This window comes from Peromyscus maniculatus, chromosome 11 (genome assembly GCF_049852395.1).
Source record: "Peromyscus maniculatus bairdii isolate BWxNUB_F1_BW_parent chromosome 11, HU_Pman_BW_mat_3.1, whole genome shotgun sequence".
In the NCBI taxonomy this organism is placed as follows: domain Eukaryota; kingdom Metazoa; phylum Chordata; class Mammalia; order Rodentia; family Cricetidae; genus Peromyscus; species Peromyscus maniculatus.
This window is the reverse complement of record NC_134862.1, coordinates 72,595,682-72,615,588: the sequence shown is the minus strand read 5'-3', so window position 1 is coordinate 72,615,588 and position 19,907 is coordinate 72,595,682.

The following is a 19,907-nucleotide window of genomic DNA, read 5'->3' as shown; positions in this document are numbered from 1 at the left end:
CAGTATAGAGAGCACATAGAAAATTAAAAAGGCAATTACTTTGTGGTCCAGCTCTATTACTTCTGAGTATACAAACCTCCAAATCAAAGGCAGTTTACCATAGAAATATCCTAATATCTATGTTTACCACACTGTTATTTACAAACAGCTGAGGTGCCTATTACCAGATAAACTGTTAACAAAAATATGGTAAGCTTGGCATGTATAAACATGTAATCAAGTCTTATTTAGTCATAAAGAATAATGAAATTATCTTCTTTGAAGGAAAATGTACAAAACCGAAAATCATATTAAGTGAAACAGACCAGCCTCACAAACTCAAGTATCAAATGGAGAACTTAGAGGGCTGGCAATGGCAGTGTTCTTCAGTAGATGTTACTTTAAGCTCCTTTCTGAACCAGTAATTCCAGATGTTGAAATGCATCCTAAGGAAAAATACACATACACAGATTGTCTTGGCTACAAAGTTGTCTAATGTAACTTTGTTATTAAATGAAAAATTAAACGAGAAACACTGTATAATTTAAGTATAGCTAAGAAATTATAATGCCTCCCGTTAGTAGTCATTTCATAGCCTATTAAATAGCAGAATTTTAGTGATTATTTAGTTGGATGGAAGTGTGTGTAATTAAAGGCAAGCTACAAAATAGAATTATCTTGCACAAGATCAGTAAAATACATAAATAATATGTGTCCATATTAGAATTTCAATTAGATATATTTATCAAAGGTATGGGAGGTTAGAAATAGTATACTTTATATTTTATTATCTAAATATTTGCATTCATAGTTGATATCTGATGTATTTGCTAACAACCTTCCCTTCAGGATTAGTATTTTAAATTAATAGTCTTATTGAGAAAGCTACAGTTTTTTAGAATGGGTGACCCCCCCTTACTGAACCAGGGGCAAATTTTTTATTCAATTCTATCTCATCCTTAGGTTAGCTGGTAAATCTTGAAATAGCACCAGTAGGGATAATGAAAGATAAAAGAGGGTCAGTGGGTGGAAGGAAGAAAAGGAGAAGGAGAAAGAGAGAGAGAGACAGAGACAGAGAGAGAGAGAGAGAGAGAGAGAGAGAGAGAGAGAGAGAGAGAGAGAGAGAGTTACCTTCATTTTCAATCATGTTCTATTACCAATTAAAGTATTTTATATTTTATAGTAGGCACTCCCTCTTCTTTAAAACTGCTCAACTCTTTATTGCAAACAACTACAAGAATACAGTAACACCAGAAAAATCTAATCTATTATAATTTCGGAAGATGCTAAATTTTATTTTCAAATAAACTTGTAGCACGGTAGTAACATTTAATGCTTTCTCAATTCTCAAATATAATTAGAGACATTTTACATTCATGGCACCACTGAACAACATATGATTTTCACAGGCATAAGGAGATTGCTGCTAAGCTGATCTATTTTAAAAATTTGGATGACTCACGACATTTGCTTTACTCAAAGCTTAGATAAGATTTTATTCCTACTTGTGTATCTACACCTTGGAAAAACTCATCCATTTTATCTCTTCTAACGTATGTTATTCATCTCAGCCCACTACAGTTTGGAAACTCTGGGATTCCACCTGTGGACTACCTACTGGGAATGGTATTTTCGAAAATATGACTATGGAGGGGAATAAACGGATTTCACATCATTCAGACATATCTCTCTTGTCTTTGATCTGCTACCATCGTGCACTTAGGGAGCGTAAAACAATTTCATGATGGACTACAAATCATCAAGTTAGGATCTTCCAGAAGAGAAGTGTACTTCATGAGTGGTACACTCCATAAAGGCGGACAGGACTACTTCAGCTCCTGTAAAGGTAATTTTGTGGGACTATTCTTTATGCAAACCATTTGACATCAAGTCACTGGCTCAAGTCACTCATTAAGCACTGTTATGGAGGTCCATTCTCCCAAAACTCTGCAGAAGAAATCCCACATGCTTGCCACTGATGAGCACCACAGATTTCTTCTCCTAATCCAAGAGCTTTCAACCATGTCAGAATCTCTGTGCTCTTGCCACTAGAACAGCTGAACTATTATCCAAGTAGTGAAAACTAAAGGGGTGAGAACGATGTGCTTAGTTGGAGTTTCAGAGGACAGAGGTGGGGCATAGAAAGAACATGGTGTACCCTTTGTCCCAGACACGAGGCACAATTGTGAGCTGTGTGGAACAGGAGACCGCACCATTTAAAGAAACCTTTTCCAGAGACACTGATGTGTCTTATGTTGAGAGCAATTTCAGAGTGTGGGTAATATGTTGAATGTCACCCTCTTTTAATGGAGGTTAAAACGTGGAATTTCCACCAAGAGAAACTATGACTACAGCTCCCTCTTAACACTTAACAGCCTTGGGGCATAAGGATAGTCCCCTTATCTAGATACCAGTGTCCCTATAGTTCTTCAAAACCACAGGCTTCTTGCTGGATCCTTTGCCTGGTTGCCGGCTACAGTGATGAGTAATTAGGTGCAAATGCTTGAGATTCACCAACAGTTGTTGGAGACAGAAAACTCGTTTCTTCAATGCTTGAAAGCTATAAGACACTAATGTGTGTCTGTGTGCCAGCAGTTTAGAAATGAAAGTTTCCACATTCCTTGTGCCTGGTTTCATTAGTTCACCCCACCCCACTGGTGTTAAGGTTTTATAAATAATCAAGACAGGATTGATTTGTTCCATTTCAGCAAACTGTAAAAGAAAACAGTCAAGAAATCACTCCCATCATCATTTCCCCCAATCACATTACTCTTTAAAATTGGGCATAAGCCTGTGTAGCTTTTCTCAATTAGGTGAAAGATGATTTCATTTCAGTAATCTTCAGGGAAGTTATTTCTGGTTTTGTGCAAACATGCCAAAGTAATTCGGCCAGTTTCATAGAGTCCAGTTGGATTCATCTCTGGGGAGAGACTCAAGATGCAGCAAGACCGACCACCAGTGTTATTTGGATTTATGAGTCAGAAGTACACGGATGAAGAAGCCTAGAGGAATGGACACACAGAGGGGAATCAGAGTCCCTGGGGACTTAAAGGTCTGGTGCTGTGTTTAAAAATCTTAGCAGAACCTGAGCCATTCAAAGGTTATCATTGGGAAATGGATAGGGAAAGGGGCAAGAATCTTCAGCCAGAGCAGAACATTCCCAGAATGTCTTATCTGACCAGTCTCATCTACAATGTAGTCTAAATGTCCCTCTGTTGTTTTTCCTACACCTAAGCTGATTAATCCTTCATACCTACATCTGAACAGCTGCAGACTCTCCCCATGCAGCTGCCATCTCTCAGCAGATGTCCCTAAATTCGCCCTTACTTCTAGTTGTCTACACCAATGTACGAATGTAAACAGAAAATAGAATGGCTTGAAGACAAAGATTGAAAGCTCTTGGCTGGCACGACTCATCAATCCATAGCAGCCAATGTTGGTATTATTCTGTTATTGTTATTCATAAAGTCAACGTGCACAAAAATTCAAATATATATATCCCCATATATATTGTATATATACATATATTTGTAGCCACATCCCCTGCCTTTACACAGGGTGTTACTTTTTCTCTTCAAGAGGAAAAACATTCACATCAGGATTGATTTAGTTTTTTTTCCTCCTTTTAAATCATAAACAGTCTTGGTACAAGAAACAGTAGCTGTTATTGATTAAAAGTTCATTTGCCTTGCTGGGCTGATGATTGATACTTGGAGGGCAGGAGGGGTACTGGATTTGGGCTGGGAATTGGAAGTGGGACAGTCTTGTCACATTACCTGTTCTCTGTAGGAGTGTAAGTTTGTAGGAAATCTTGGTTTTGGGAGAAAGCTTTCTATTCTTTGTAAATCTTAGTTTATTTTACTTTAGTTTTGTTTCATTTTCTTCTTCTAGGTTCACCAGCTTTGAGTACCTGTTGTGGGCATAAGTGTGTGGAAGGTCCTCTGAACGGGCTTTTAATTGTCTGTTGAATAAAGTGGCTACTGAGTCAAGTAATGCATGCCTTTTATAGCACACAGTTTCAAAGTTTCTGTTTTGTGGGCCAGCTGAGGAGTGCCTTTATATGTGTTCTTCACAAACCCAGTGCAGCAAAGAAGCATGCCTTTGGATGCTAAAAAAAAAAAAAAAAAAATGGCCAAGATAAATAAATAAGATTCCTTTTCCTTTCTATGTATCTAATGTAAAGAATAATTATTCTGTGATAGGAAATCTTTCCCTTTGGGAAGTGTGGTCATCAAATGCAGTGGACACATGCATCAATGATGTTTACAATTAAAACATGGGACCTTAGTGAAGGCGACATGTGAGTAGCACTCATGATAGAACTCTCGATCTTCACCGTTCTCATTTTCTGTCTTGAACATTATCTCCTATTAGTTTTCACCGTGGCAAACATAACATGCACCAGACATCCTTGAACTTGTCAGTTGGTAGAACATCTGGAAGTAATAGAGATCTTTGCACAACACTGTTTAATATTGACGTATTAAATTTAAAATAACAGAATATATAATATGACACCAGGTTTTATTAGATTCTAATAAAGTCAATGAGCAGCAGCAGCAAGCCTTTGAGGGGAAAAATGTGGTAGGAAACCTTAGAATTGGAAGATATTCCATTAAATTTATTTTTTTCCAAAACCTGGAAAGACTTCGTTTATTCATATGAACCAGCACAGCATCCTGGCTACAACGCTGGAAAAACGGTGTTCCACGGGAGCGGTTTGATAGTAAGCATCATGTATATAAAGACACGTGGAAACCCAGAAAGAGTTCTTACACCTCTTCAGTCTAACTTTTGCAAAGTTGATTTAATTTCCTCAAAATTGTTGAGGCCTTCAGTAAAAGGAGGAAAGAAAAAAAAAGGACTGCTGGGGATCCAGACATTGCAAACCTTTGGTTTGCTGCAGAAAATATCACAAGTAAAATTCAAAGGAAGAAAATGAATTGTTGTATTTAAAAGTAAGAGGCTCCATGAATCAGGAAGTGAAACTAATGTTAAGGCATTAAAATATTTATATATAAGATCATGGACAAAAGAAGATGAGTGGCAATTTATTTTTAAAAAAGACACATAATCAGTGGGGCAGAGAAAAAGATTATTCAACATTGCTGAAAATAAAAAATCGTATTAGAAGAATGAAATGACATTTATTTCTGACAATCTGTGGTTTGGGGAAATGGTCACAATAGCTCATCACATTTATGTTGGCTCAATTTTGAGAAGAATCATCTGGGAACATCCATCCAAACCTTTAAAAGTGTTCTGTCTTTAAAGTAAGCCCAGCTTCCTTTCCAGATTCACGCTGTCCTCTCTCATGGGTCTCTTCTCTGAAGTTGCCCTTTGCATCAGTGCTCAAAGCTGATAGTCTTATTGTCTGATTGTAGAGGACAGTGTGAGTGAGATATGGTGTGGCACACATCATATCATAAGATGGTTTATTGTGGTATCATAGCCACTTCTGTATTGGTGTCAATGGACTCTCAAAATAAGATAAAAAGCATGTTTCTGAGATGTGCAACACTGCTGATCCTATTTGTGCTAAACTATCTGGGTAGATAAGGTGCCTGAAATTTGAGATGGCAACTATTCATTTCCATTCCAGGTTAGGCGGAATTGTAAGTATTTATCTTGCTTGATTTTCAGGCTAAACATTGTGGGGGAAAAAAAGCAATCAAAATTTATTTTTGACTATTATGCAACAGAAGCTATCTAAAGAGATCAAAGGAAATAGATACCCTAAAACCTATCACTGTATTTAACAATCTTTTTTTTCTGTAAAAGTAGCTTCTCACAGATTTTCCTGTGGACATGAGGCTTTGTACCCATTGTTCATGGGATACTTATGCTGGAAATGACTTTCATATTCCTCCAAGGGGTCATATTGTTTGTTTCCATTCAAAAACATCTTTCAATCTCTAATAATGAAATAATAAACCACTCTAACATAAGGTTTTGGAGAGGGAAAGGTAATGTTGATGAAGAACTTGTATGATTTGAATGAATCTCTGAGGTGATGTCAGACTCTTAGATACATACCATCTTATTCCTCTTCTCCAACACAAAATTGAGGAAAAATAAAACTATTTTTTTTAAATAATAAGAAATGCAATTAAGGAAAGAAAGAAGGGAGGGAGGGGGAGATAGAACAAATTTTAAATCTTTAGTGTTCATTACAAGGATGAATACACGCTTTGACTCCATTTTTATGTTTAAATTGAATAAACTTCAAGGAACAAGAGCAGAAACAATATGTGGACTTTGTCCACAGCTCAGGTTTGTAGGTGTGAGCTGAGAATATAAATACAGCACTTGATCTTCCAGAGCATAAATAACAGCAAAGCAAGGTTGTTATGAATAATAAATGATAGCAGGTACATTTTACATCAGATGAAAGTGGAAAGGTCCCTTCCCTTCCAGGCTGTGTTCACGAGGTATGCCTAGTTCTCGTGTATGGGAGGGGAAAATATATTTGAGTGGAAGGGATAAGTATTTGAGTAGAAGAAGTATTTTCAAACCATTTTAACATCCATCTCAGACCAAGAACAAAGAAATCCACGCTCATAAAGTGCAGTGACCACTGAGACACCGTAGAAGCTGTGTTTTATTTGAAGTCACCATAGCAAGGAAAATCTGGGCCCAGAGTCCATCAATCATTCTTTGAGAATCAGCAGGTTCTCCTGTGTCCTGCCTCTTGCATCCCACTGTGGGATGTCAGGCATGGATTTTTGCCTAGCCTGCTTTTATTCTTTAAAAAAATAAGTAGGCAACAGCCACCACTTTTCACCAGCACAGTGTTGCACCAACAAAATGCAAAGTTCTTATTCTTTTCTTTTTTCTATTAATTAATTTTTTAATTCATTTTATATACTGACCACAGTTTCCCCTCTGTCCTCTCCTCTCATTCCCTCCCCCTGTCCCCACCTCCCATCTACCACCCCCCTCCACTTCTGCATGGGGCAGGCCTCTCATGGGTATCAACAAAGCATGGCATATCAAATTGAGACAGGCCGGAGCTTTTCCCCTTGTATCAAGGCTGGGCAAGGCAACCCAGCATGGGAAATAGGTTCCCAAAAGCCAGTCCAAGTGCCAGGGACAGGTCCTGATCCCATTGCTGGGAGCCTGACAAACAGACCAAGCTACACAACTGTCACACATAAAGGTCTTTTTAAATGGTTTGAGGCAACACTTGACTCAATGTGTTGGCTCTGTTATTTGGGGTGTCACTGCATGGGGCAGGGGCTTCCTCTTCAAACTCTGAATATGGAAGAAAACTCCATCTTGGTTGTGATCTAAGAGCAAAAATACTTTTGGGGAAGATTTAAAATCTTGGAAACTTTTGAAGAACGGTTAACTTATAGGAAGTTTGACTTAAGGGTGAAAAAAGATAGTGTGTGATGGAAGCCGTGGCCGGGTTGGAAGATGGGAGTGGACATGTGGTATGCACCCCATGCCCAGCGAGTGTGGTTTGGGAAAGTCCGTGTGAACTAGGAATATCACAAATGTGAAATCCATCTACCACAAGGTCTGCTATTGTGGGTTTGGATTTGAAATACAGAAGTGTTTCTTTAAGATCAAAGCTTTGGCAGAGTTAGATGGGCAGGGACAGAATCCAGTCTGGCCAGAAGCAAAACTCCCAAATTTTCCTCAGGAAGCACACAGTCTGAGAAAATGCTCCTGGTTACTCAGAGTGTATGTACTCTCATTTTTTCAGAGTACCTTCTGAGATTTCTTAAGGAAGCTAAAAACCCAAACAAAACCATGCCTCTATTTCAGAAGAGGGACAGAGTAATCCCTGTTAATCTCTCCCTCCCCACCTCTTCCTCCCTTTCTTCTTCCCTCTCCCTTTATTTCCCATCTTCTTCTCCCCCTCCACGCTTTACCGTCACCCTTTCTTGATGTTCCCAGTGAAACAAAGATCCCCGAAGCCCACTGACAATCCTTTGCCTGATCCTCTGGAGGAAGAGAAGGGAACTTATCACCTTGCTTCTGTCGTAGGTTTGGTCAGCTCTATCTAAAGCCCAAATGACAAGTGAAATGTGAATGTTCCAAGCATCTAGAGAGGGAAAGGGAGACCTGAACACGGTCGTTTTCTGGGTCTTGTGCCTCTGTCTCTCAGAGCAGACGTCAGTGCCATATGGCTATGGTGCTTCACAGTGCCTGACTTAGAAGAACAGCTCTAAGCAGTCAGACCGAATGTTTACTGCATCATGCATCTGCCTAGGAAATTATTTTATGACAAAGGCAAACCAGATAACCAGAAAAGATCCCTGTGGTGGAAATTCAATGCATTGGGGAAACAAAATACACAGTAAATAGGGTTTCTGATGAGACGTCGCAGTATCATGAGCTGTAGGACAGCCTGAAACACATAGGAGGGTCCTGTCCAAAGCAGGGATGAGCAAGATGGATTTCAGGGTAAAAGCTGTTGCCAAATCTGAAAACCTGAGTTTTATCCCTGGGACCCACATGGTTGAAGGGCAGAACCGGTTCCCACACGTTGCCTCTGACCTCCACATGTATGCCACTGTGTGAACACCTGTGTACACTCAAGCAGACTCACATGTAAAAAACACAATAAATAAGTTAATATAATAAGAGGGAAGCTGGAAGAATGGTTCAAGCACTTCCTTTGCAAATATGAGGACATGAGTTCAAATCCCCAGCATCCATGGAACAAGCTAGGCATGGTTGCACTTGCCTGTAACCCCAGAGTTGGGCAGGACTTGTACATGGAGGTGGATCCCAAGAGCTCTCTTGCCACCCAGTCCATGGGAAAGAAAGGATTTCAATTTCATTGAGAAACCCTGTCTCAAGGCAATGAGGCATGAATGATAGAGACAATAGACATCCTTGGCTATCATCAACATGCACACCCACATATGCATTAAATGTATATATGTGTACATTATATATAGAAATAATTAATAATAATAATAATAATAATAATAATAATAATAATAATAACAATAATAAATTGTCTCTGGATGTAGTCCTGAAGTGAAATTCCTCCCTTATTCAGGAGACAAAAGAATTAGATTTCATTTATATTTGTACACTCATTGCCCGGTAGAGAACACCATATACAAGGCATGTGACTGATATTCTCTTATTAAATGCATGAACTGAATAGATACATGTATGTTAGGGGAACTAACATTTGTGTGTGTGTGTGTGTACATGTTCATGTGTGTTTGCAAGCACACATAGTGTGTGTGGAGGCCATGTTTCACTGTCCTTAGTTATTCTCCACCTCATTCTTTTGACATTGGGCCTCTCACTGAACCTAGAGTTCACTTATTTGGCTTGATTGACCATCCAGGAAGCCTCTGGAACCCTTTTTTCTCTGCTGGCCTGGCTCCGGGATCACAGATGTGTGCTGTCATGCTAGGCTTTTTACATGTGTGGTTGGTAGGGACCCAAACTTATATCCTCATGCTTGCAAAGCGATAACTTCATCAATGGAACCATCTTTCCACTCAAGATTGTCTTTGTATTTTTATGCACATTTGCCTGTATGTATATATGAATTTTCATGTGTGTGGGCACACACATGTATATGCACAAGTAAATGTGAGCACACATGTATTGGGAGCCAAGGTTGATATTGTAAAGGCTTCCTCAGTAACCTTCATCTTGCTCATTGAGCCTTTACAGATAACTACCCTGCAAGCTGTGTATAAAGAGGGTCTCCAGGGCTAGTCCCCTTGTCCTTCATTGACCAGCTTTTAGGAATCTGTGTTTATTATTCCTCAAAAATCTCTACTCTTAAGTTTTCTTAGATTTCTCTAATGCCATGTTTCTTATAATACGCTATACAGTATGAAGCATCTGAAATAAAAAGAGAAAACGGAATAGGAAGACAATAGACAACTTGATGGCAATAAAACAAAATAAATCAATGTTGCTTTTTTTTACCTAGTTTTGCAATTGTAAGTGTTTATTAATTAATTAATTTTTATCATTTCAAAGTAGATTAAGAGTTTTGTTTTCTTGACTTGGGTTTTTTGAGGAAGCAAGAATAGAATTCTATGTGTCCTAGACATTGATATTTTTGGAGTGAGGATGGGAACCTGGGTTTGCTGAGTGTCTTAGTGATAGATGACTTCATGGGACTAGGATGTGCATTCTGGAAGGCTCTTGTCTTCTATTGCCATGATAACACATCATGACCATGACAACTCATAGAAGAAAAAGCTTATTTGGAACTTACAGTTCCAGATGGTTAGAATCTATAATCCTCATCATGGTGGGGAGCATGGAAGCAGGCAGACAGACATGGCACTGGAGCAGTAGCTGAGAGCTCACATATTGAGGCACAAGGCACAAGGTAGAGAAAGAGCACTGAGAATGGCTCAAATCTTTTGAAACCTCAAGGCCCACCCCCAGTGACACACCTCCTCCAGCAAGGCCACACCTCCTAATCCTTCCCAAACAATTCTACAACCTGGGGACCAAAGTATTCAAATATTTGAGCCTATGGAGGCCATTCTCACCCTAACCACAGCATATGTGTGGTGACATTTTATTTGTGCTGAAATGTGGTGATATTTTATTTGTATGTTAATAAATAAAGTTTGCCTGGAGATTAGAGGCATAATCAGAAGTCAGGCAGTGGTAGCACACACCCTTAATCCAATCACATGGCAGGCAAAGTCTCTGTGCGTTCAAGGACACAGCAAAGCATGGTGACTCACACCTTTAATTCCAGTACCAACTATAGAGACCTGGAGGTCTGTATAGACAGGCAGTGACAAGGAAGTGAGGTGGCTGGGCTAAGAGCCAATGAGAAGGCAGAACAGCAAGGCAATAAAGGCACAGATTAGACAGGAAGAAGCTGGTTTTCTCGGGGGAGCTACAGTGGAGTGGTGAGTAAGGTTAGCAGGTGGCTATTAATATTTCTCTGATCTCTATGGCTTTCATCACTATATTTGGCTCTGTGCTTCTTATTTAATAAGATTGTTTAGAAATTCGTCTACAATTTGCCAATGGTTTTTTGATGAATTCTTGCCCCACATTGGGCGCCAATTGTAGATGAATTTTTAAAGGCATGTGTCACCGTGCTCGGCTGTGTCCTTGAACAGAGACTCTGCCTGCCATGTGACCAGATTAAGTGCGTGTGCTACCACCACCTGACTTCTGTCTATGGCTGGCTATGACCTCTGATCTCCAGGCAAACTTTATTTATTAACATACAAATAAAATATCACCACATTTCAGCACAAATAAAATATCACCACATGTATGTGTAAGTATCTGAGTAATGAAGGAGGATAGAGATCATAGGTCTAGGTAACATGGACACAGCAGCCTGTGTTATGCTCTTTAAGTGGCCTCTTCCTTTTCAGTGGGTCTGGGATAGTAACAATAACTCCAAGATATGGATTTTTTGATATAACTAAACAGGATTAGAGATAATGTGTAGATATGCAGCCTCAACAAAAATTTGAGAACCCAAGGATAATATGAAAGAAGCAAAGATGTCTACTTCTAAGAACACATGTGTGCTTGGACAATGAACATATCAATAATAACAAATGTTGGCCAGAGATACAAAGATAACTTTTGAAATGATAAAAAAGACAACTCCCAGGTCTCTTGTAATTCATTTTTAGATTTATTATTTGCTTATTTGTGTATGTGAGTGCACACATGCATTTATGCAGTCATGCATATACCATGGAGCATGTGTGGGGGTCAGAGGATAACTTGAAGGAGTAGCTTCTTTTCTCCCACTATGTAGGTCCTAGGTATCAAACTGAGGTCATCAGGCTTGGCAGCTGATACCTTTACTCACTTAGTCACCTTGGTCCCCACTAGAGTTCTTGAATGATTGTGTGATTGTTAGTGTTCATTGTTGTCTTGACAAACTCTAAATTCACCTAGGAGATGGGCTTCTGGGGATATCTGAGGGTTTATTACTATCTTGATTGTTTTCTGCGGGAAGACCTGCTGTTCACCATGGGAAGCATAATTCCCTCTCTAGGATATTGGGCTGTAAGTAGAGAAAGGGAGGTGAGTAGCAATCTGCATTCATCCCTCTTTGTTCCTTGATAGTAGATGATATGTGATCAGTTCCTTCAAGCTCCCTATGCCTTCACTTTTTCACCTCAACTATGAGCACAAATCCTTTCTCTCTCAAGTAACCTTTGTCAAGGTGTAGTATCACAGCAATAGGAAAAGAAAAGGAACTAATACAGTAGCAAAAAGAGCGGAGATTTCTTCTCTTATTACCCACATCAACATCCTCTACCAATGCTGCAAACACACAGCACAGTTTTTCTTTCAACATCCTAAATAGAGCAAATTCATTTCCATTTAGAAAAACAAATACACTTGCCATTTTTCTACCCTGACACAATAAAGTTGTTGAGAAGGAATATACTTTTAGACCTGGGAATAGAATACATAGCCAATGTAGGATTTGTGCTCATAGTTGAAGTGGGAAAGTAGAGGCATCAGGAGCTTGCAGGAACTGATCACATATCATCTACCATCAGGGACCAGACAGGGGTGAATGCAGATTGCTACTCACCTCCCTTTCTCTACTTACAGCCCAATATCCTAGAGAAAGAATGATGCTACCTACAGTGAACAGCAGGTCTTCCCGCAGAAAACAATCAAGATAGTAATAAACCCTCAGGTATCCCCAGAGGCCCATCTCCCAGGTGAATCTAGAGTTTGTCAAGACAACAATGAACACTAACAATCACACAATCATTCAAGAACTCTAGTGGGGACCAAGGTGACTAAGTGAGTGTGTGTAAGCTACTTAGCAACACACGTGGAATTCTTTTAATTATTAAATGTGTCTAAAGAAATCCATTTGGGAAATTCTTGTAAAGACTTCCTCTAGAAAACATGACCTTCCTTAATTCCTCCTTATGGTTGTATTTATGGATTGCCTAATGCTTATAACTCTTTAAATGGCCTCAGCCATGCAACAATCTCATGGGGCTGACGATATTAACATTTTGAAGATCATGAAACATGAGTGGCAGAGACAAGAATTCCTCATTTTTGACTCTTGAACCTTCTATCTTTATGAATGGTATAGAAAAGCTACGTGTGTTCTACAAACGAGCACTTATTGATTCTGGATGTAAAGCACTCGTGACAGGTGTCTTGGCCAACAGGAAGTGGATGGCAGAGGTTTCTAATAACTGTAATTTTAAGAGACAGATCAAGAAGACATGACAATTAGATGGCTAACAGATGTCTTTCATCCCCTATTCCCACAGAACGCAGTTTGGAGAATACACACAGGTGCCGATGAACGAAATCTCCTTACTTGTATTACACTTAATACTCTCTTCTGCTTAAGAGAAAAACACATTATTGTATTTGAATCTGCACATTTAAAGTTCTTACAAATTCTTAGAAGATAGAGATGGGGAGAGAAGAAAAAAGATAGAAGAGGGGAAGAAAAGTGGAAGGAAAGGAAGGGAGGGGTGGAGGAAAGGAGACAGGAAGGCAGGCAGAAGGAAGACCCAGCAATAGTACTTTGTTCTTTGTTCCTGGAGTTCCTCATATCTACCTCAGTAGGATGCATACAAATAATGACTCTGGATGATATGCAGAAATGTGAAGGGAAATCTTCGTGATTTGAGCAGTTGGTGGCATACAGCACCTAGGACTGAGGATGCCTGCCTTTGTAGGTTTATTGTCAAATATTTTGATTGATAAAAACAAAACAAATAAAAAAAATGAACAGCTTCCACTTCAAATCTTGCCTAGCCTAAAATATGTTTAAATAATATGGAATAATAGGATTTTGTCAGCAAACCCATACTTCTCCCATCCATTCTGCAAACTTTTCTTTCCTTCTAGATCATTATGAGAGCCTCAGACCACCTCCTGTCTTTAACTTTGAAGCTTCTATGCATGCACAGTCCCCCTTAAGTCAGCCCCTCTGCACCTACGTATCTGATTCCAACCACAAAGCAATAGACCTTCATGGCCTTCCTTTCGTTCCTCTCAGAGATGCCTGTGCTTACGTGGAATATTATGTCTCTCTAACCACTTAAATGAAGCCACTAATTCAGGCCGAGAGAACTATCACAATTGGATACAAAGTTTCTGTTCTCAGGGTGACCAACTGACAAATAGTCAGTCCAAATGCTCCAAAAACCAAGCAATTTTAGTGGAACCCTGTGTTGGTTCCCATGGCCAGAGTTCAGGTTTCCATGTGTCTTTTGCAGGGTATCCAAGAGGAATTACAGGAGATGCTAGATGAAAGGCTTGCTGCAAGTGACAAATAGCGGCAAGAGAAGCAGACTCATTGCCTTATATTGTTGAGGTTACTTGTGGGCATGGACACAGGACAACGTGAATACAGGCCCTTCTTGCTTGTATTCTTAAAGCCCTGGCTTTGTTGGCTCAACATTAGCATTGAATTACCCACATCAGAGTTTATTTGACCCTTAGGTTTCTATTTGTGTGGATATTTATTGGATACTTTCCATGTACCAGATATCAACTGCCTAGATCCAGACGGTCTAGGTTTCCGGGTTCAATATTTAGTTTCCATACACTTGGAGAAAACAGAGAGCTAACAATTAAAGTTATTTCATAAGTGTTATGAAGAAAACAAAAGGATTAAAACAAGGAGAGATCTAGACAGTCGCTAGGATACTAGAAAGTCAATTACAATCGAGTGTTCAAGAAAGACCTCCAGACCGTGGTACAGGGAAGTGTAGCTATGCCTTTAAGATGTGATGGAGCCAGTCACAACACTTGAGGACTGCGTGTAAGGGAAACACAGAGAACACTGAGTGGAGAACAGTATGTGCCACATACCTAAGGAAGGACATGTCCAAGAGAAAGAGACCCTGAGGCTAGAACATAACAGAGAAGGTAGAGAGCAGAACCAGACGGGACTGGTCAAGTCAGCCGAAACCTCAGTCTGCAGTAGGTAAAAAGGTAAGATATTGCCCGAAATGTGCTAAGAAGCCGGGGCACAGTGTGGCCTCACATGCCACATTCTGCTTCCTTCACTGCAATTTGATATTTGATGATTTGACTAGTGAGAACAGATTCTAACCTTCGGCAGGAACTGTGTCATTCCTTTCTGCTCAAATTTGCTCAGGTCTCGCAATCACGTAAGCTTCTCTCCAGATTTTATTCTATCTAGGGTCTATGAGAGTTTCTGTCTGTTTAACCACTGGGCATTTAACCTTGGGTATAATCATACCCTTCCCACATGTTCTGTCTTGAATTATAGTGAGTATCCACCATTAAACATGGTATTACAGTAATAAAATCTATAATTTGTGATACATCACGAACTATACATACATAGGTTTGCAGTCTGATTACCACAGCTCTTCATGTCAAACCTTTCATGGTAAATATAAATCTTTCTCTCCTTTGCCATAACCTAACCTAACCTAATAATTTCTCAAAATTCTTTATTCTAACTTTCATAAATGTAAGAAATAGGTATGAACCCAAATGAATAGCTTCAGAAGATGTGTTTTACCTTTGATAGTGACCGGAAATGGGAGGTTATCCAGGATGTCCCATTAAGAAAGGAGTATACAATGTCCTATTTATTTTGTTCTAAATGAACAATTTGATATAAAAGGAACACACTAGAATTATAAAACTTTCCAGTTCTGTTAATAAACGGTGTATTAACTAGGGCAATAGACCTATAACTAAATACAGAGTGAAATCACAGACTCAAGCCTGGAACTAGTTTTCCCAGAAAATAAGCTTTCAGTAGTTTCTGTTGTACAATGTCACTTTTCCTAGGCATCTGGGCTCATGAATATTCAGATAGATGGAGTGCTGAATACTTTATTGAATGATGACATCTGGCACTCCTAGATTAAATGGTGCATCTAGTTCCAAGAGAAATAAAATAGGTTGCTGCTGCTATCTTTTATATAGGCTTTGTCAATGAGGAAAAAAGGTATTCTATATCAGTCTGAGGTTTCTCTAGGCACTAACCTGTTGCAACATACTCTGTTATAGTCTAGCGAGATTCCATGTTTCCAAGAGTATGTTAGATATTCAATACTTTTGGAAATTTTAAGCCTATACACCTTTAAAATATTGAATCTACTTATATCTGAAAATTTTTACAATATAAGCTATGAAAAGATATTTTCCTAAATCTGAGGAAAGGGAAGGGGAAAAGATGTAATTCTATCATAATCTCAAAAATAAAAGAAATAATCAAAATAGAAATATTTTGAAACACACACACATACACATATATATACATGAATACATGTATATGCATATATATATAGATAGATAGATAGAGAGAGAGAGAGAGAGAGAGAGAGAGAGAGAGAGAGAGAGAGAGAGAGAGAAATTGTGGTACCCAAGTATTAAACTGGTCCTGTGGAAAGTTCTAGAAATGTGGGCCGTCACAGTGAACTGATAGATCCCTACTCAACATTGTTTGGCCAAAGACCCTTAGGACATATTCATGTGTGTGAAAATCTTGTATACATTGTACGCAACTTGTGTTTCCCATTTCTAAGTAACATAGTTATGACTGTTGATTGTAGGAAAAGTACGTTTACATTTCCTAAGCTCTTGCTTCTCATTCTGAAACATGCATTCATTCCAGGGTGTTGGTGCCATAAGGAATCCACAGACTTTGACATGCCATGCTTCAAAGTACGAGCTATTAAATATTTTCCCAATATTTGTAACTTACTGCTCCTCTGGGAGCATAAATTCTCTGCATCAATGCTTTGTTCCTTCACTCGCACCACCCCACCCCATCCTGAATCCAGGAGCCACAGCAATTCAGGACTGAACAACACCAGTACCTACTATGCATGAGTCTTTCCTCTAAAAATACCAAATCATCCAGAACCGATGGCTTCTCGTGGAAAATCCATTACTTTGTTACTTCTGGCAGCCACATGTGTTTTTCTTTGACTGGCCAGGCTAGTGGCATTTCCAGCAGCCTGGATAACCAGCAACCATGTGTAATTCCTTCTCCTGGGCTTGTCAATGTGTCCTCTGACATAGGTAAACTGGACATGACTACGTAAACATACCAGCCTTCTTAGTGCCACCTCCAAATTGTCACACTCTCCCTGAAAGTCTCCCCAGCATGTCAGTGACGGCTTAGTGCTTGCTTGGTCCAGCACATTACATCACCACAGAGTTTCTGCAAGCAGAACTCAGTCCTCAAGGTTTGTATTGTGTTTAAAGCTTGTAGCTCCAAAGGTCTTAGGTCAAGTACTACTGACGTTGATCTTTTCTTTGCCATTTAGAATTGGATGGGGCCTCCAGGGACTTTTGTTGGAACTATGATCCCATTGCTTCCCAGATACGTCTCATCTCAGCCCCTTTCACTGGTAAACCCAGAGCGTGTTATAGCAATCAATATCCAGGCTTTCCCTCCTTTCAAATAGGGATCTGAGTGACCTTTTCATTTCCGTCGTGTGGCCTGAATGAACACGGAGAGAATGGCTTCTGTACTTCCAGCATTTTCCCTCATCCTCAGATGGGACTGCCTGAGAAACATAGTCATTAGCTTTTCCACATTCCTCAGAGGCTGTGTGAATAAGCACAGGAAAGTCAGAAACTTATTTTGTGAAGCATTCCTACACTTATGTGTTGAGTTCTCTTGAATTTCTGACCAGCTAAACAGCTCTTTTGAAATTCTTCTCTGTTTTCCCCTAGACGAGCACTCTCTTAAGATAGAGTGGCAATAGTATTTTTTTGGCTCCATGCTTCTTGTACACAATGAACTCTTAGCATGCATTATCAAATTGAACTTTAAACCAAATTCATGGACTGACTAGTGTTAGCTTTTTAACACAGCATGATCAGTTGATGACCCTTTTAAGTCTTCTCTTTTAAGATGTTCCTGTACCTTTCATGTGTAAGCCCTTTAAACCAAAATGCTAAATATTCCTATCCTTTGCCAAAGTGGAAGATACCAATTCCATTCCACTAGGTATCTGTCAGTTCATCCAGACTCTGGGTGTATGCTAAGGCTACAGCTTGATTGTGTTGGTCAGGCTGGAGAGAAGTAGACCCAGGCATCACTCTTCTTCATTTGGTGTCTCTTCTCGTACCCTGAACTTTATCTACTGCATAAGCTCAGTGGCTGTGAAACTTACCCTGTAGATTTGCATCACTCTCAATACATTAGCTAGTCAAGTATCCAGACACGTGGTTTCTATGTGTGATATTCATTCAATGCTACTGGACTGTTGGTTCAAAAATACATTATAGTGTTATAATTGTATAAATGTCAGTGTTATGCACTTATAATTGCTAATCTGACTTTTTCTTGGGAGGGAAAACAAAGACATAGTCAAAGATGATCTACTAGACTCAAAAATGGAGAACTTGTCAGTATTTCATGATGTTCAGTAAGCAGGATTCTGTCTGGCTTTGGCTGAAATGGAAAGCCACAAATAAAAACTTTAAGCGTGGGTTATCAAAACATCAGGTATAAATTCATCATCTTTATTTGTCAAGACAAGCATAAGAAGAAGTATTTTGTAGTTGATCACATTTCAAATCACTTAGAATTTTCAAGACTATATTAATATATACCATGTTAATGCTTTGAAACAATTTTCAGTCACATCAATTGTTATTGGACTTTTTAATAAACAAATGTATTGTTCCCAAGTAGACCAAAGACTTTTGGAGCCAGTTTGTTTAAAATTTTACAGGGTTTATCTGTGAGAAAGTTTTGAATATGCAAATGACTTGTGAAAATAGCAAAGACAAAAAAATCACTTAAGAACTCATTGATAGTGATAAAACCTAGCTTTGAGTTTTTGAACTAGGCAAAGGAATATAAAATTATAAACTGCATCAGGAGTTTCTGAGCACATGTGCAGTTGCTAAAGATCACTTACCTACACACTTCGTGGATTCTTAGAACAGAAAAGGATAAGCCTTATGTTATAAAATGCAAAAGACAGAGGAGAAATGCATTTAATTCCAAGTTAAAACTATTCAAAGTGTGGTGCTTAGGTCTACTTCTATCCAAACTGATGAATGCAATCAATCTGTAGCTTCACCAGATACCCAGGGTCTGAATGAAACTACCTAGTGCTTCGGAGAAGGAGAATAGAGCATTTTTTTTCAATGAAAACAAAACAGAATTTTGTCTAAGCTGTATTATGTGTCAGCCAAGGGAAACAGCTGGTGTTCCATTGAGCCTATCCCTACGAGCCTTGCAGCTGGGATGGATGGAAGCTTTTCCTCCACTAACCTAAGGGACCTGTTAGAAGGTAAATCTATCCTGAAGAGCCAAGCACAGATCTGTATTTAGGCTACAGGCAAGGCAGGGCGTATTTTTAATGTGCAACTAAAATGTATCAGTCACCAGATTGCCAGATGGAAACAAAGATGATGTACACGTCTTGAGTTTTCTTTAAGGAGAAAGCTTTCAGAATAAGAGAAATGAGTCCACATTTTCTCTGTCTCTGAGACTCATGGTGGTTTCTTACTTTGAAAATTGTCGAACACTGGTTGTCCTGGGTAGAAGCCGCAGGACAATCATGTAACAGTACATTGTAATCTGTCTTGTCCATGTATTGCTTTCTGGGTTATTGTTTCTGTGTTGTATTTGAGCTCACCAATTAGAATGTATACTTGTAGACACAGAGGCTTATGCTACTTTAAGAAACAAATAAATAAAATACTTTAACAAACTAATATCAACTGTATATATATAATAGCCTAAAAATAGTCACAACCCAATGTCAATCAAGGCTGACAAAATTTTAAAACATGAACTATTAATAAACACTAAGTCATGGACAAATCTTAATAGTTCATGAAAGAAAGTTAGGTATTGTGTGGAAGTACTGAAAAGAAATTAATTTCTAGCTACAGAGAGCAGATTAGGGATTTCCTGGTGGAGAAAAGGAAGGAAGGGCCAAGGGCGGGCTTACAAGGGGGAGTACTGGAATACTTGGAACAATGGGAAT